The 13,508-nt window shown below is 45.5% G+C and overlaps 1 long non-coding RNA gene across 1 annotated transcript; it reads left to right on the top strand.

The window, feature by feature from the left end:
* Positions 1–1,787: 1,787 nt before the first annotated feature.
* Positions 1,788–6,199, top strand: LOC119515226. Its single transcript, XR_005212994.1, has 3 exons — positions 1,788–2,507; positions 5,520–5,712; positions 5,822–6,199. It is a non-coding gene; the product is annotated as an uncharacterized LOC119515226 (long non-coding RNA).
* Positions 6,200–13,508: the final 7,309 nt, after the last annotated feature.

Genomic DNA, 13,508 nt, shown 5'->3' with positions numbered 1-13,508 from the left:
AAGACACAAAGGCTCCTCTCAAGCTACAAGGCTAGGGACGGCCTCCGCATTTCATTTGTCTGTCTACAAAGAGCAGTATTTTAAATGCTTTCTATTTATGGCTGCGAAGCCTCCTGATGACTAAAAGCAAAGGCAGAATCTCTCTGTACATTGATTTTTAGTGCAGGCTTAATGTCTGTATGTAATTATTTTTACCATGCAGGTGAAGCAAGAAATTAAATTGGGCTTCTTAATGAGGGGGAAAAACCAGCGCCAGAAATGAAAGATTGCAGGAGAACTTGAGCAGGTAACCTGTTTGCAAAAACTGTTCGTGCTTTAGTTCTCTGTTGCTGAAAATGCATTTACTGCACATACACACACACACACACACACACACACACACACCCCAGCCCCTGCACAGATCTGTTTTTTGCTTTCTCTTGGTTTCTCGGAAAGAAAAATCCCCCAGGATTCTCCTTTTGTATCTCCCTGACAAACCTAACCGGAAGCCCATGCTGAGGTGTAAGTGAGGGTAATGGGTTTTACGCTACTTGGTACATGCTCCAGCAAATTCGTGGATCCTGAGGAAAGAGGAGCCCCTGGGGAACTAAATTCACCTCTGTGGAGGGCCAGGTCACTTAACACTCAGCGATGCTGGAGGGGGGCACAGGAGCTGCCCTGGCCTCCCCCCACCCCTCTCTCCCACCCCCTGGAAGAAACAGGCTGCTCCTCCCCCTGCTCACCCTTCTCCACTTACAGACTGTGGTAGGGAACACAAGCTCTGAAAACAAGGACCAGGGAATCACATTCTACCCTTGATTGAGGTGGGAAGGTCAGGCCTAGACATTCCCACCAGGGGCTGGTTGTCCAGGCAATACTTGGGGAGACAAGGTGGAATCCAGGGGACAGGAGGCTGTGGGGTTTCATGGGCTCCAATGCATCGTGTCTCTAGATCTCCATTGTGCCAAAATGGAAACAATGCCCTGTGACCCTGTTGCTTCTAGAAATTCACCAGCCAGCATTTCCTTCATTTGAGTCAGGTCAGAGGACGGGGATGCAGCTCAGCCAGGTCCCGGGCAGAACGTTAGCTCCAAATTCAGTAACCCTCCCTCACGTCAGGCAGCTATTCTGGAAGATTCCAGGAGGTAGTTCTTGTCTCTGAGGTGGGAGAGCCATGTGTCCCAGGTTTGGAGCCACCAACGAAAGAAAGAGATTGACAACACAACTTCGGGGTTCCACTCCCAAACTCGGGCCTCCCTTTCCTTTCCTAATTCACAAGAAACTGAAGTTTGTCTTTGAATCAGTTTTGCCTAGTAGCACTTTTTACTTGCTCTTTTTCCCCAACCTGAGGCAAAAGTGTCTCCCCTTCTAGCCTTCCAGGGGCCACTCTAGGAACAGCAGCCTGTGGAGGCTGTTTGGATGAGAGCTGGTTCTTGAGTCTCCCTTCACCTCCTCACACCGGCTCTCCACGGGCATTTCTCAGCACCGGTGGCACGCGTCGGGGAATATGGTGCTATGGGGGTCCGTGGAGGCAGAGATATGCAGGGTAACTGCCCTCTCAGGGGACACCGGGCCTTTCACAGAGAGCAGAGTTCCGCCTGGGGTACAACACCAAATAGTGTCAATCACCCCTACCCCCGGGGTGGAGGGGGGGGGCTTATTTGATTCAGCTTAGTGAGTAAGCAGCTCCCAGCGGGAACACCTCCCGAGAAAGGCGGCCTGGCTTGCGATAAGGGCGGGAGGACGGGTGGGCGGGGCTAGGAGACGGGAGCGGGGCACTCTGGGATTGATCCCCTTCTGGCCAACTTTCCTCCATGACCTTGAGCTGTTTCCCTCTTGGCACCTCCGTTTCTACCCTGGAAACGGGAGGCGACGACACGTATGGGGAGAAAGGCAAGGGAGGCCCTCTTCAGGGGGCCGGTTGTGGTCCATCTGAAGGTAACAATTAGCCAATTTGTTTTACTGGGAAGCCGCCACAGGCCTTATTATAGCAGCCCCCTGCTCTGGCCCTTCCATCTTGCAACGAAGGGGGCCAGGAAACGGCCGAGTCAGCCCTTGCTGCAACAACTTCTAGAATCAGAAGGGGCCTTTCCGAGAATCTTGCTGAACCCCGAGGGTGAGGAGTGTCTGATTTTGCAGTGGGGGAAAGTTGGCAACGGAGCCTCCACTTCTAAGTAACCTTTGCCTCGGAAACTCGCCAACTATCTGCCTGGAGACTTGCCTTTGATCACATCTTGTCACCTCCCAGGAGATGTTCCACTTTCCAGGCAGGTGAAAAACGAACCCGATTAAAAATAGCAGACTGAACTCTAAATCGCCGGGCGCTGGACTCCTCGCAGAATCCCCTCGAAAAGCGAAACTACTGGTCCTCCTCCAAGTGGGGAAGAAGAAGAGCCACGCCCCTCCGGAGAAAGGGCTCGCTCTGCCAGGCAGGCTCCGGCTGCACTTAGAAATTAAAGTACACTCCCCTGTCCGCGCCCCGGAACCCTGGCCGGCTGCTGCCTGTCCAAAACAGCCTGGGACCCCAGGTGTTATCTCTTGGCTGCGCCCCAGCACCGAGCAGAGCCCTTTCCGCCATGGCCTGGGGCGGCCCTTGCTGGCTGGGCTGGCTTCACCCTGGTGATCGGGGACACTGAGATCTTCCCGCTCCCGCTCCTTTCCTTCCTCCTCCACCCCTCCCACCCCCTGCTCCTTTGAATGCTTCACGGGCCCGGGTTTCTGGCGCTTTTTCCAAACTGTGGACACATTCCCAGTGGAAATCATGACATTTTCCGTTTCACATTACGTACTCCACAATGCCTTGGGAAAAAAAAAGAGAGAGAGAGAGAGAAGTAGAAAGAGAGAGACTGAGAAAGCAAAGAAAACAAGCCCTTGGAACCAGCCCTTTCCCCTGTTTCTCTGTCAACATCTTGGGGCGCAAAGGGCCATCTCTCCTGAGGGTGCTCCTTTTGTATCCTCGAGTCACCTCTCCTAGCCTGACAGCTAGTGCTTCAGTGTTTTTTTGAGTAAAATGCCTGATTAATAGGTTAACTGCCTTTTCTCTCTGCTCATGTTTCATGTGGCACATCTGGATAAAGGCGTGCCCCTCTATTTTGTTGTGTTTTTTTTTTTTTAACTTTACTTTCGACTGCCATGGTAACTGCTGCATGTTTGGCAAAAGGAAAGAGGAAAAAAAAAAAGCTCGGGGAGAAGAAAAGGAGTTCTCAGAGCGGGGCTGGCAGCGGTCCAGTGTAATCATGCCGCAGAGCTGAAATGAGGCCTCTGGCAGGCAGCCAAGTTACAAAGAACAAAGATGTCAGTTCCTAATGTTGGCGGCAAAGCTTGTTTGGCACCCTTATATGGTTTCCCAGAACTCCCTGCCTTGGCTGCCTTCCATTCCCTTCAGGGTAGCAAACAGGATTAGCACAGCTCTGAGTTGTTTTTCTCCTCTTTCCTCCAACTGTTCCAATGACATCATCTCTGCTGCATTCATTTGCCAGCAGGGTGATTTTTTTCTCTCTCTCCACCTCTCTTGTTCCCTCCCTCCCTTTCTCTTCCATTTCTCTCTCTCTCACACACACACAAACACACACACAGGCACACACACACACACACACACACACACACACACTCCCCCTTCCTTCCTGTAACCACCCCCTTCACCTCTGACTTTCTTTAAACGCAATGTTTTAGGTCATTTTTCTTGTCCGGCTTCTCTGTTAAATTAAAAACACCCCAGTGCTTGTACATTTAGCTGAATCAAGCCAGACGCTGTATTTTATTTTTATAACTGAATTCCTGTGAGATAAAAATCTCATTTTCCTTCGTAGGCTGTAATCAGCACTCCCAGAGCTGTGGTTTCCAACTGCCCTCATCATGTGCTTCCTTAAGAAGCTCCGCTGTGAAATCAGCTTGGCTCCCGTTCAGCGTTAAAGGGCCCGCGGCCCATCACACTTTCTCACACACACATACGCAATACGCACACAAAGACCATCGGACACAGACACACATTTGCACTGTGGCAGACACACACACACATACACACGCATGCCTCAGACCCGGGGAAGCTTCCACAGCTACAAACAGAGAGGGCGTAAAGATACCCATGGAAACGGACAGACACACAATTCTACACGGTGTCATTCTTTCCCGTTTGAGAAGGAAAATAGTTGAATAAGGAGAAGCTGAAAGCTGCTTCCTAAAAGACTGGTTTGAACTAGCAGGCAGCAGAGTATTATGCAACTAATGGCTGTGTTCATGAAAGGAATCTAGGTTTGCCGACTGCACAAATGTTCCCCAGCCCCCGCCCCCAGTCCCCACCGCCCCACCCCACTCTGATTCATGAACTAGTTTTCGGATTCATGAATCACTTGGGAGCCAGCAAGAAAAAAATGAATAGTATTGATCTCATTTCAATTGAAATAGGCTCATTATGACCATGCTGACTGTGGACAGCTTTCCACCACCAGATGCTTGCCAGCATAGGAGGTCTGCAGGCAGGCGCCTTCCACCTGCGGGGAGCAGGAATCCTTGGGTGAAATCTCTGCAGAGGGTTCCCCCTTCTTCTTTTTATTAAATGGGTGTAATAAGATCTACTGGTATGAGGGACTCTGGCTGGACTCCACTGTCCTCCTTGGGCAGGCGGGTGCCTTCTCTTAAAGCACTCTCCATTTATTTTTTTCACTTTTAATGGAAGCTTATAAGAGACCCCTTGGTGCAAATTATTTTCTAGACTTCTGAGGACTTCTCAAGGGCCACTTTCTTCTGAACCAACTCGAATCTCTGTTTTTTTGTTTGTTTTTTAGGGCAAATCAGTAGCATTGTGCCCTTTCTCCCCTCTGCCCATCTGCAGCCAAAGAGGGGCTGGGAGTGTGGGCCCTCATAAATTTGGGATAATCTGATTTATGTAAGGAAATATGATCTACCAACTGGACACAGGGCTGTAGGATTTTATAAAACTACTCTTTTCCTTTTCAAATCAAACAGTACTCCTTTCACTGGTAGTCAAGGGAAATGGGCAATGGAATTACAGAGAGGATTCAAGACTGGGTGGGTTTATCAGGGCCTGCCCTCCAAGCAACCCTCTTCTCTCCAGCTGCCTTCCCTCTCTCAACCTCACATTTCATCTCAACCATCTTCCACCGCAACCCAGCCCAATGTGTTAGACTCCTCCTCACAGCTGGAGAATCTTCTTCTCTTCCTCTCTGTAGCTCTGCAGCTTGGGCTGTCATGTGTGAGCAGATCATGATAGGCTGCTGGCCTTGATTTACAGCTTCAACAAGATATTTAGCAGTGGTTTCTCCTTCCAGGTCACCCCCTCTACCCCCACCCCAGCCCTCGGAAACGTAAAACAATTGACTGGACACATGCTTTTCAGAAACCCCACAAAAGTTGGCAACCATCCCCCAAAAATGATTTGATTCTAATCTGCAAAATTTTGGATCCAAGAGTTTGGAAATGAGATTCTTATCCATTTACTTCAGACACACTGTCGCGCCATTAGATGCATTTCACTTGGCAGGGATTTGATGGTGTGACCTTACTTCCTTTTACTCCCACAGTGGCCAGAGAAACTGGGAGCAGCCCAAAGAAGGGGAAAGAAGATGTGTTTATGTGAATTTCAATAAGCAGTTGGTTCAGAGGCAAAACGAGTTTGTGTCAAGGTGCCTTTCAGTTCTTTGCTGCCCAAATATGCATGGCCTGAACCTGCAGTCGCCTGGAGACCCTGGTTATGGGTCAAAACTACTCCTCCAAGTATGCGGGCTGACCTTAGAGCAAATGGGGATGGTGGGTTGGTTTGTGTTTTGCATTAATTTTTTTGTGTTTGTGTTTTGTTATTTTTGTTTTTTTTATCCCACTGCAGCCTCACAATCTGTGATAAACCTGAGTCGCCAGGAAAGCTTTATGTAACACCCACCGGGTCCTCGGCTTCTCAGTGTTTTGTTTCCAGAGTTCCACATAAACCTGGCAGCACATCAAAACCTCTGTTTCATAACAGACTAGAAATAGGATTTTCTAATAACATTCAGAAGAGCGGACTTATCACGCAGGGATCTGGAATTTTATGAATTGTTGTTGGTTAACTAAACAAAGACCCCCACACCGCCCAGGCTGCTATCCCTGGGGTTGAGATGGGAAGAGCCATCGGAAGAACGGCCTTTCTGCATCTGTGATCTGTTGGTTAGTCACCCATGGTCCTTTTCAAAGAATTTACTAAATAATCTCAAACATATTGAGGATCTTACTCATGTTTCTAAAAAAGAAAGAAAAAAACCCACCTTCCTCCTGCTTCTTCCTTCATTCATGGATAATGTGGTTTCCTTTTACTTCTTTCTTTCTTTTTTTTTTTTTGTTTTTTTGGTTTTTGTTTTGTTTGCCACACACTGACAGTTTCTAGATTAACCCCTCCTTTCCCTTTGGGAGAGGGCAGGTCTCTTCTCTTTTGGGGGATGCAAATATCCTTATGTAACACATACATACCACACATTTAAAAGTCAAATCCATAAATAGTGGGTTGATAGACCGATTAAAGGGAGAAAGAAGCATGAGGTCACCTCGCTGCGATCCAGGCTCCACCCTCCGCGGCTCCTCCTCGCAACTACCCACACATCCACATGTTTCCCTCCCGCGGAGTCGGCCCAGCCTTGTCCGGTCCTGGTTTAGATTATGACGGTGATGGGAGTTCCCTGCAAAAGGCCATTTGCAGCCGATTTAGATGTCACTCAGGAAACTTTTTTTCCTGGGGTTCCGACGACACGGCCCTTTGTTCCATTTCATCATACTGCTCCCCGCTGGCTGGGCTGCGCCTTCCTTCCCGGCTCTGCCTGGCGCTCGGTTACCCATAGCCTGCCTGTGGACTTGGCACATGGGCATCACCTCATGACAAAGGAAGCCCTTTGCAGTCCCTGTGGAGGAGTAGAGGACCGTCACCAAAGCCCCGGGCAAAGGGTGGCTGCTGAGGGCAGGGTCTCACGGTGGTGACGCTTACCATTGGGAAGAACCCGCAATAACGAGCTGCCATAACGGGAAATTGCTCCTTTGGCTCTCCCTCATCCCCTCCTGCGTCCCTGCCATCTCCCAAATAGTCATCCCAAGGTGAGCGCCTGCAGTTCACAGAACAACCCAGGAGAGACCTTCCCATCCTGATTGGGGTTTAAAGCCTCAGCCCAGCCAAGGCTGCACTGCCTCTATCCTGTGCAGCCTTTTACTCTATGCTTGTGTGTGCTTAACTATCATTCTCTTCTTGGTCTCCTCATTGTGGATTATTGCCCCCCAGATGTACCAACTAGAGTTTTCCAGTACAATTTGCATCTGGTTATTTCCTCCATGGCTGCCGACGTAATTTCTCCCATCTCACTAGCATTTGAAACCCCTTCCCATTTAGTTTCATGTGAATTTATCTGCTATTTACCCTTTCTTCTGGATCCACTGGTAAAAATGATATAGAAAAGGTGCAGGAAGAAAATGCCAGGCTCTTCTCCCATTGTGTCTGTGAACACGGTGCGAGACCCCAGGGAAGACAGCATCCCATGAGCTCACATTACACAGCCATCAACAGGAAATGGCTCCAAGGGAACTGCAGTCGGAGTGGGCTTCCTTCACTAGGCTGAGATTTAAAATCTTTAAGATCTATTTAGTGTCTGGACACCTGGTTGCCATGGAGATGGTTGTCGTTAAAAGAAACACCCCGATCTGTAGAGAGATATAAAGCTGATCCCTGCGGTACACAATTGGACACATTAGCTCAGCGAAATGGCCTGCTGCTTATCACCACCCTTTGTTGACACAGCGCCTCTGCTTTTCAAATTCAACCTGGGTGACCTTCTTATAACTAGGACAACATGGATTCATTTGCAGTTAATATTTTCTAAGGGACAATCAAGGGCTTCACCAAAATGCCAGATCCTCCCTGTCTTCCTGTCCCGAAGCTGAGTCAGCCAAGAAGAAGAGGACATTCTTCTTTGGCACGCTTTGTTCTTGACTGACTGTCATTGAGCCATTAGCACAACAAAGCAGGCAGAATAAAAATACTTACCCTGACAACGCTCCAGATCAGGTGGCTGGGGAATGAGTGACAGATGTTAGAGTGAGACCTTGGATGCACAGCACCATTTGGACGGGCAGAAGCTGAAGGGGCCGTGGAGACCAATCCGGGACATGGAATAGGCCTGTATCTGTTGCCCACTAGCTGACAAGTGGGTGATTCAGCAAGAGACACTAATAAGGTGTGTGGGGGCATCCATTAACCCTCTTTACTTCCTCACCATCTAAAGCCTCTAAACTTGCATCTGGTATCTCTTGCTGAAGGTCACTTCGTCAGCCTTGGTCTGGTCTGTGTGGAGAAACCAGCAAAACCTTCCACTCCTCTCTCTAAGGCGTAAATAATAACTATGCCCCTTTGGCAGTGTAATGTGTTGGGCACAGGTTTATTTTGCAATTCATGAAGGATGATGGGGATCCTGCAGAAGTGTGTTTGGGAGCAGGGGCTGAAAGAATGATTTGGTAGTAAGATTTTTAACTCTGCCATTGGCCGAGTGTAACTTGGAATAGGAAACTGGCTGGGAAAAAAGCTACAAGGACAATCAAATTATGAATGCACTCAAGGCTGCTTCTGAAATATCTCCCAAATTACTGGTGTCTACAATCAAAATGTAAGGCTCCCGACTTGCAAGCTTGCATTAACACCCGAGACTCAGGTCAACTTCCGTGTTCTTTTTTTTTTTTTTCTTTTCTTTTGGAAGATGTCTAAATTCTAGAAAATGAGTCATATCTTAGTCACTGAATTTGTGTTGGATCATCCACAACTCCTTTGATTAACCGATGCTTAGTTTCCCTCTTTTTTACCAAGAAATATAATTCTGTTTCTATTTCATACCAAAAAGAGTTTTAAGCATGGTTTTGCTTTAATCAATCTTATCACATTGCTACTAATAGAAGATGTAAAGACCAGACCAGATGTGTGACTATGAGAACAATTGATGCATTTATCAAGCACAATATTAGTATGAGATGCTCTACAATTTTAGCCCCCTCTTGTAGTTGGTAGTTATTCAGAAATAATGGTCTCTTTGGTGTTGCAACTTCTTTAGTGAATTCCACTAAATACCCTAGGATGCACGGAATTTTGACCTCTTATTTGCATTTTCTCGATTTCTCTAAAGACTGCCTTAACCCCTCCTTATCAATAGTTTGTTGACAAGATCTTCATTGTTTCCCAGTTGCCCTTACCCCTTATCTTTATTTTTCTTGTTTAAGATAAATTTTTAAAGCAGTTTAAAAGCTCAGCTAATTTAGAATCATTTTAGCTTTCACCTCCCTTGTCATTCATTAAAGGGCCTAGTTTCTCTTTTCTACACTCCTCTCCCTGCACACACACACACACACACACACACACACACACACACACACAGCAAACATATTTATAAAAACACACCCTATTCCCCTTAGTTCCTTGCGCTGGCATTAAATCATTCTGCCTTTTTTTTTTTTAACCTCCCGCCCTCATGTTTTTCTTGAAAACTTTAACTCCGTCCTGGTGTTCTTTCTCAGCACCGCCGCCAGCCCCACTCCTCCACCCCCAGTGTCTCCATTTCTTGAACAAGTTCAAGAGGAGTTGCTCTTTTCATTTTTTTTCTCCCCCCTGGAGCACTTCTCTCTTGCTATTTTTTGTCTTGTTTTTCATGGGACCTGTAGTCTCGGGCCTGCAATTATGGCGACTTTCATGTTATCTTTCTTCCAAGGCAACAGCTCACATCCTGGCAAACCAGACAATGGTAGTATGTGTCTTTACTTAGCTTTTATACCTTTTGTTTCAGAATGCAGGATTTCCTTATGGTTTGTTTGGGCTTTTGAAAGAGCTTATTTACTGCCTCTGAAAGGTGCCAGATTCACAACCCTGAGGAATAAAGGCCAAGTTTATATGTGCCTGAAAATACTCCATCATGTCCAGGCCCACTGGCTGTTTGGGGCCAACTTTGAGGCTGATTTGATTGCTGTTTGTTCCGTTCTGTTGTTTGCCAAAAAAGTGGCTGCAGAAACAGTCCAAACCGTCAGCTCACTGGGCCTCTGGTTGTATAGAGAGAGCTAGGGCTAAAAACTCAGACTAGGGTAATGTCTGAAAATGAGAAGAACGATGATTACATTTTTAAATTACGATTTTGCTTGTGCTTTGGTAGTCAGCTCTAATCATTTATTTGTTTAACTTAATTTCCTTTGCCTTCAACAAAAGTTGGGATATGGAGTTTTAAAATTTTTTCCAACTCTGTTTAAACTTTGCATAGCATATTTTGTACCAAGGCCCCGTCTCTAAGCAATATTTTCAATACAAAACAATATTTTCTCAAACTAACTCTTAAATCAAGACTGCTCAAGAGAGAGAATATGTGATCTTCATGACAGAACCACAAACAGAACCCTAAAGAATGAGTGTTTTGGAAGTTCACTCAATTATCCCTCACCACTGTAGACCAACATGTTTTATTTTCGTTGATGTTAGTGTGATAGTACAGTCCAGGGAGAACTGAGGGAAAAGGCCGCCAAAACACAGATTCACAGAGAATACTCACCTCCATGGGCAGACTCAGAAACAAACGGCAGGTTTGTTCCACTCCCCACATCACAGGGTCCCGAGGAAATGGCCTTTGGAAGATAAAATGTTGTTTGTGTCTCCCTACCTTGAAATCAGTCCTCACTCTCAGGACAGTTTGTAAATTGTTAATCTGGGTTATTTGAGAGGCTCTGAAAGGCCTAGAGCCACATAACTTTTCTAATAAGTCTGGCTCTGGACCCCAGATTTGTATTTTTTTTTTTTTTATCCACAGTGTACAATCAGTTGTTCATGGTAGCATCATATAGTTGTCCATTTATCACTACAGTCAGCATTTGAACATATTGATTACTATGAAAAAAAAGTGTTTTTTTAAAGAATAATAAAAAAAGTAATAAAAAGAAAAAATATCATACAATACAATATAATAGTAAGGTCAGACAACAATACCACTACCAAGAATCCCATATCCCTCCCTTATATCCCCTTCTCGTACACACTTAGCTTTGGTATATTGCCTTTGTTACATTCAATGGAAGCATATTAGAATGTTACCCGGATTTGTATTTTATGCTTATTCCTTTAGTTTAAGACAGTATCTCCAGAAGTTTCTCCTTAAAACTCCTCATTCACCTTAAAATATTACATCCTCTGCCTGAAAGGGCCTTCTCTGCCCATTTTACTGCCCATTTTTCATGGTTTGAATAAAATGCCACCATCTCACGGTGACCATTCTCAATCCCCAATTAAAATTCATTTTTTTTCTGGGTGTCCAAAGTACAACACATCCCTCTATCAAAGCTTTTATGCCTTCTGCTGTGTTACAGCTATCTATGGATCTCAACAAACTATAAACTCCTTGAGAGCAAGGATTGTCTTTTTCCTCCACATCATGACTCATGCTAAATACTGCTCTGTCCAGAGTTTATCTATTTGCGTTTTGAAATCTCGGTCCAGATGTTGCTCTCTGCCCACAGACTGAAAGCTCTTTGGTTGCAGTGCTGAAGACATTGTCTGTCACACTGAAGGTGTTCAAATACCTGTTCCATGATTGAAGTCATACAGCCTGTGCACAGAAGGGCCAAATGTCAACACAGTCTTCCCAACACTTCCCATTGTTTGTGTCTTTCTTGCTTATCCATTTCTTAACCTCTTATTCCTTTTTAGCCCAATGAAATCTGGCTTCTTCCCTGCCTGTAACTGATTCTTTTTTAGATCACTACTGGCCTCGTTTTTACATGCCTACATTCTGAAAGGCATTTTTCAGGACTTATTCAATCCTTCTGAAAGATTTGACACTGGTGACCATTACCTTGCCCTGAAAATATCTCCTTCCCTTGGTTTCCAAGGTGCAATATTCTTCTGCTTTTCTTCCTTTCACAGAACCTATGTGTGTCCAGTAAATTTTGGTGTTCACAAGATTCATTGGTCCCCTCTTCTTCTTAAGTTTCATGTGCTCCCTCAACATCTGAATCCAGCCCTTGCTTCAACAATCATCTCTACTGCAAAGGCTTCCAGATGTCCATCTACAGAAGAGACCTCTTTCTGGGGCTTCAGATTCTCATTCCTATAAGGGTTCTAGACATCTCCACATGGAAATGGCATCACCTTCCCACCAAAATCCATACCCACCCTCAGCTCCATATCATGGCTGAGGGTGTCTGTAACTATTTTGTTCATCACTTTTTGTCTCCTGATCAGCTTCTACATCATTACAGAGAATATCTTTCTAAAATATGTTTCAGATCATGTCACCCCCATCCATGTTCCCACAATGCATACAGACTGAAGTCTGACACCAAGCCCATACAGCCCTCTGTGCCAGGCTTCTGAGCTCCAGCATCATCAAACTGTTAACAGGTCTCCAAATAGTACATGTGCCCTCCCCTCCTTGATCTACCTGATAGTCTGCACGGATCATTCAAGACTCACGTTAGCTGACTCTTCCCCTGAGAAGACTTTCTTGATCCTTTCTGGCAGGTGGAGAGCCCCTTCCTTACTCCTTCCAATCCATGTGAGTGTCAATCCCTTACAGTTTTGCTTAAATCATCTCATAACCCTTTGGTTTCCTGTCTTTCCTCTCAACTGGATCACTGACTCCTTGAGGGCACAGAGCCACCTGCTTTTCCCATTTTTGGAAACGTCTCCTGTCACTCATCCCTCCTTAACAATCAGATGCATTTGAGGTTCATGACCAGAGGACGGAGGGGAGCCTAGAGCTGTGGGATTCTGTTTCTCTGAATGCTCTCCTCTCTTACTTAGGCTATTGTCTAAGAAACTTAATTCAGCTGAATTAATTATTGGAATCTTTGTTACAGGTTCTGGAGTTGGGACTTTGAAAACAAAACAAAAAAAAATGTAGTTTTCTTTTTTAGGCATTACAACATAATGGTGTATCAAGTTGGAAAAAATGGTGCCAGGACAATTGGCTGACCATTCAAAAATGTATAGCCATGTTTTCATATAGAAAAATATAACAAATTCCAGGTGGATTAAGCTTTCAAATGTAAAAATCAAACATTGTCATACCTTCAAGGAAAATACAGGGGAATATTTTCATGACTTGGGATAGGAAAAAAAAATGTAGTTTTCTATGTTAATGTGCTTAAAAAAACATCCTAGTGTCAAACTCCCAGTTATTATACTGGAAACTATTTCATCCTTCCTATCTACAAAATTGGAGACAAGATACAAGGAACCCAGATGAAACACTCCTCCCCATGTCTTCAGTATATTTATTCACACCTGCAGAGCCCTAAAACCAAATTTTTTAAAGGCTCTTCCATAAACTACCCAAATACACCATTTCTCCCCTGTGCTCTTGCTACATTGCCCAGTCACTGCAGTGGCTAACACTGCGTATTTACCCCACATTTGTCATCTGAATATTTACAATACTCCATTAACATTTGCCTTTTTCTTCATATTGCCATGTAGGTAGATGCAAAACAGTCTCCATTTTACACACATGGAAGCCAGATGCAACCAGCCCAAAGCAGGTCAA

This window comes from Choloepus didactylus, chromosome 2 (assembly GCF_015220235.1).
Source record: "Choloepus didactylus isolate mChoDid1 chromosome 2, mChoDid1.pri, whole genome shotgun sequence".
NCBI lineage: Eukaryota > Metazoa > Chordata > Mammalia > Pilosa > Megalonychidae > Choloepus > Choloepus didactylus.
Note: the sequence above shows the minus strand (reverse complement) of the source record. Positions and strands in the feature narration are given on the sequence as shown.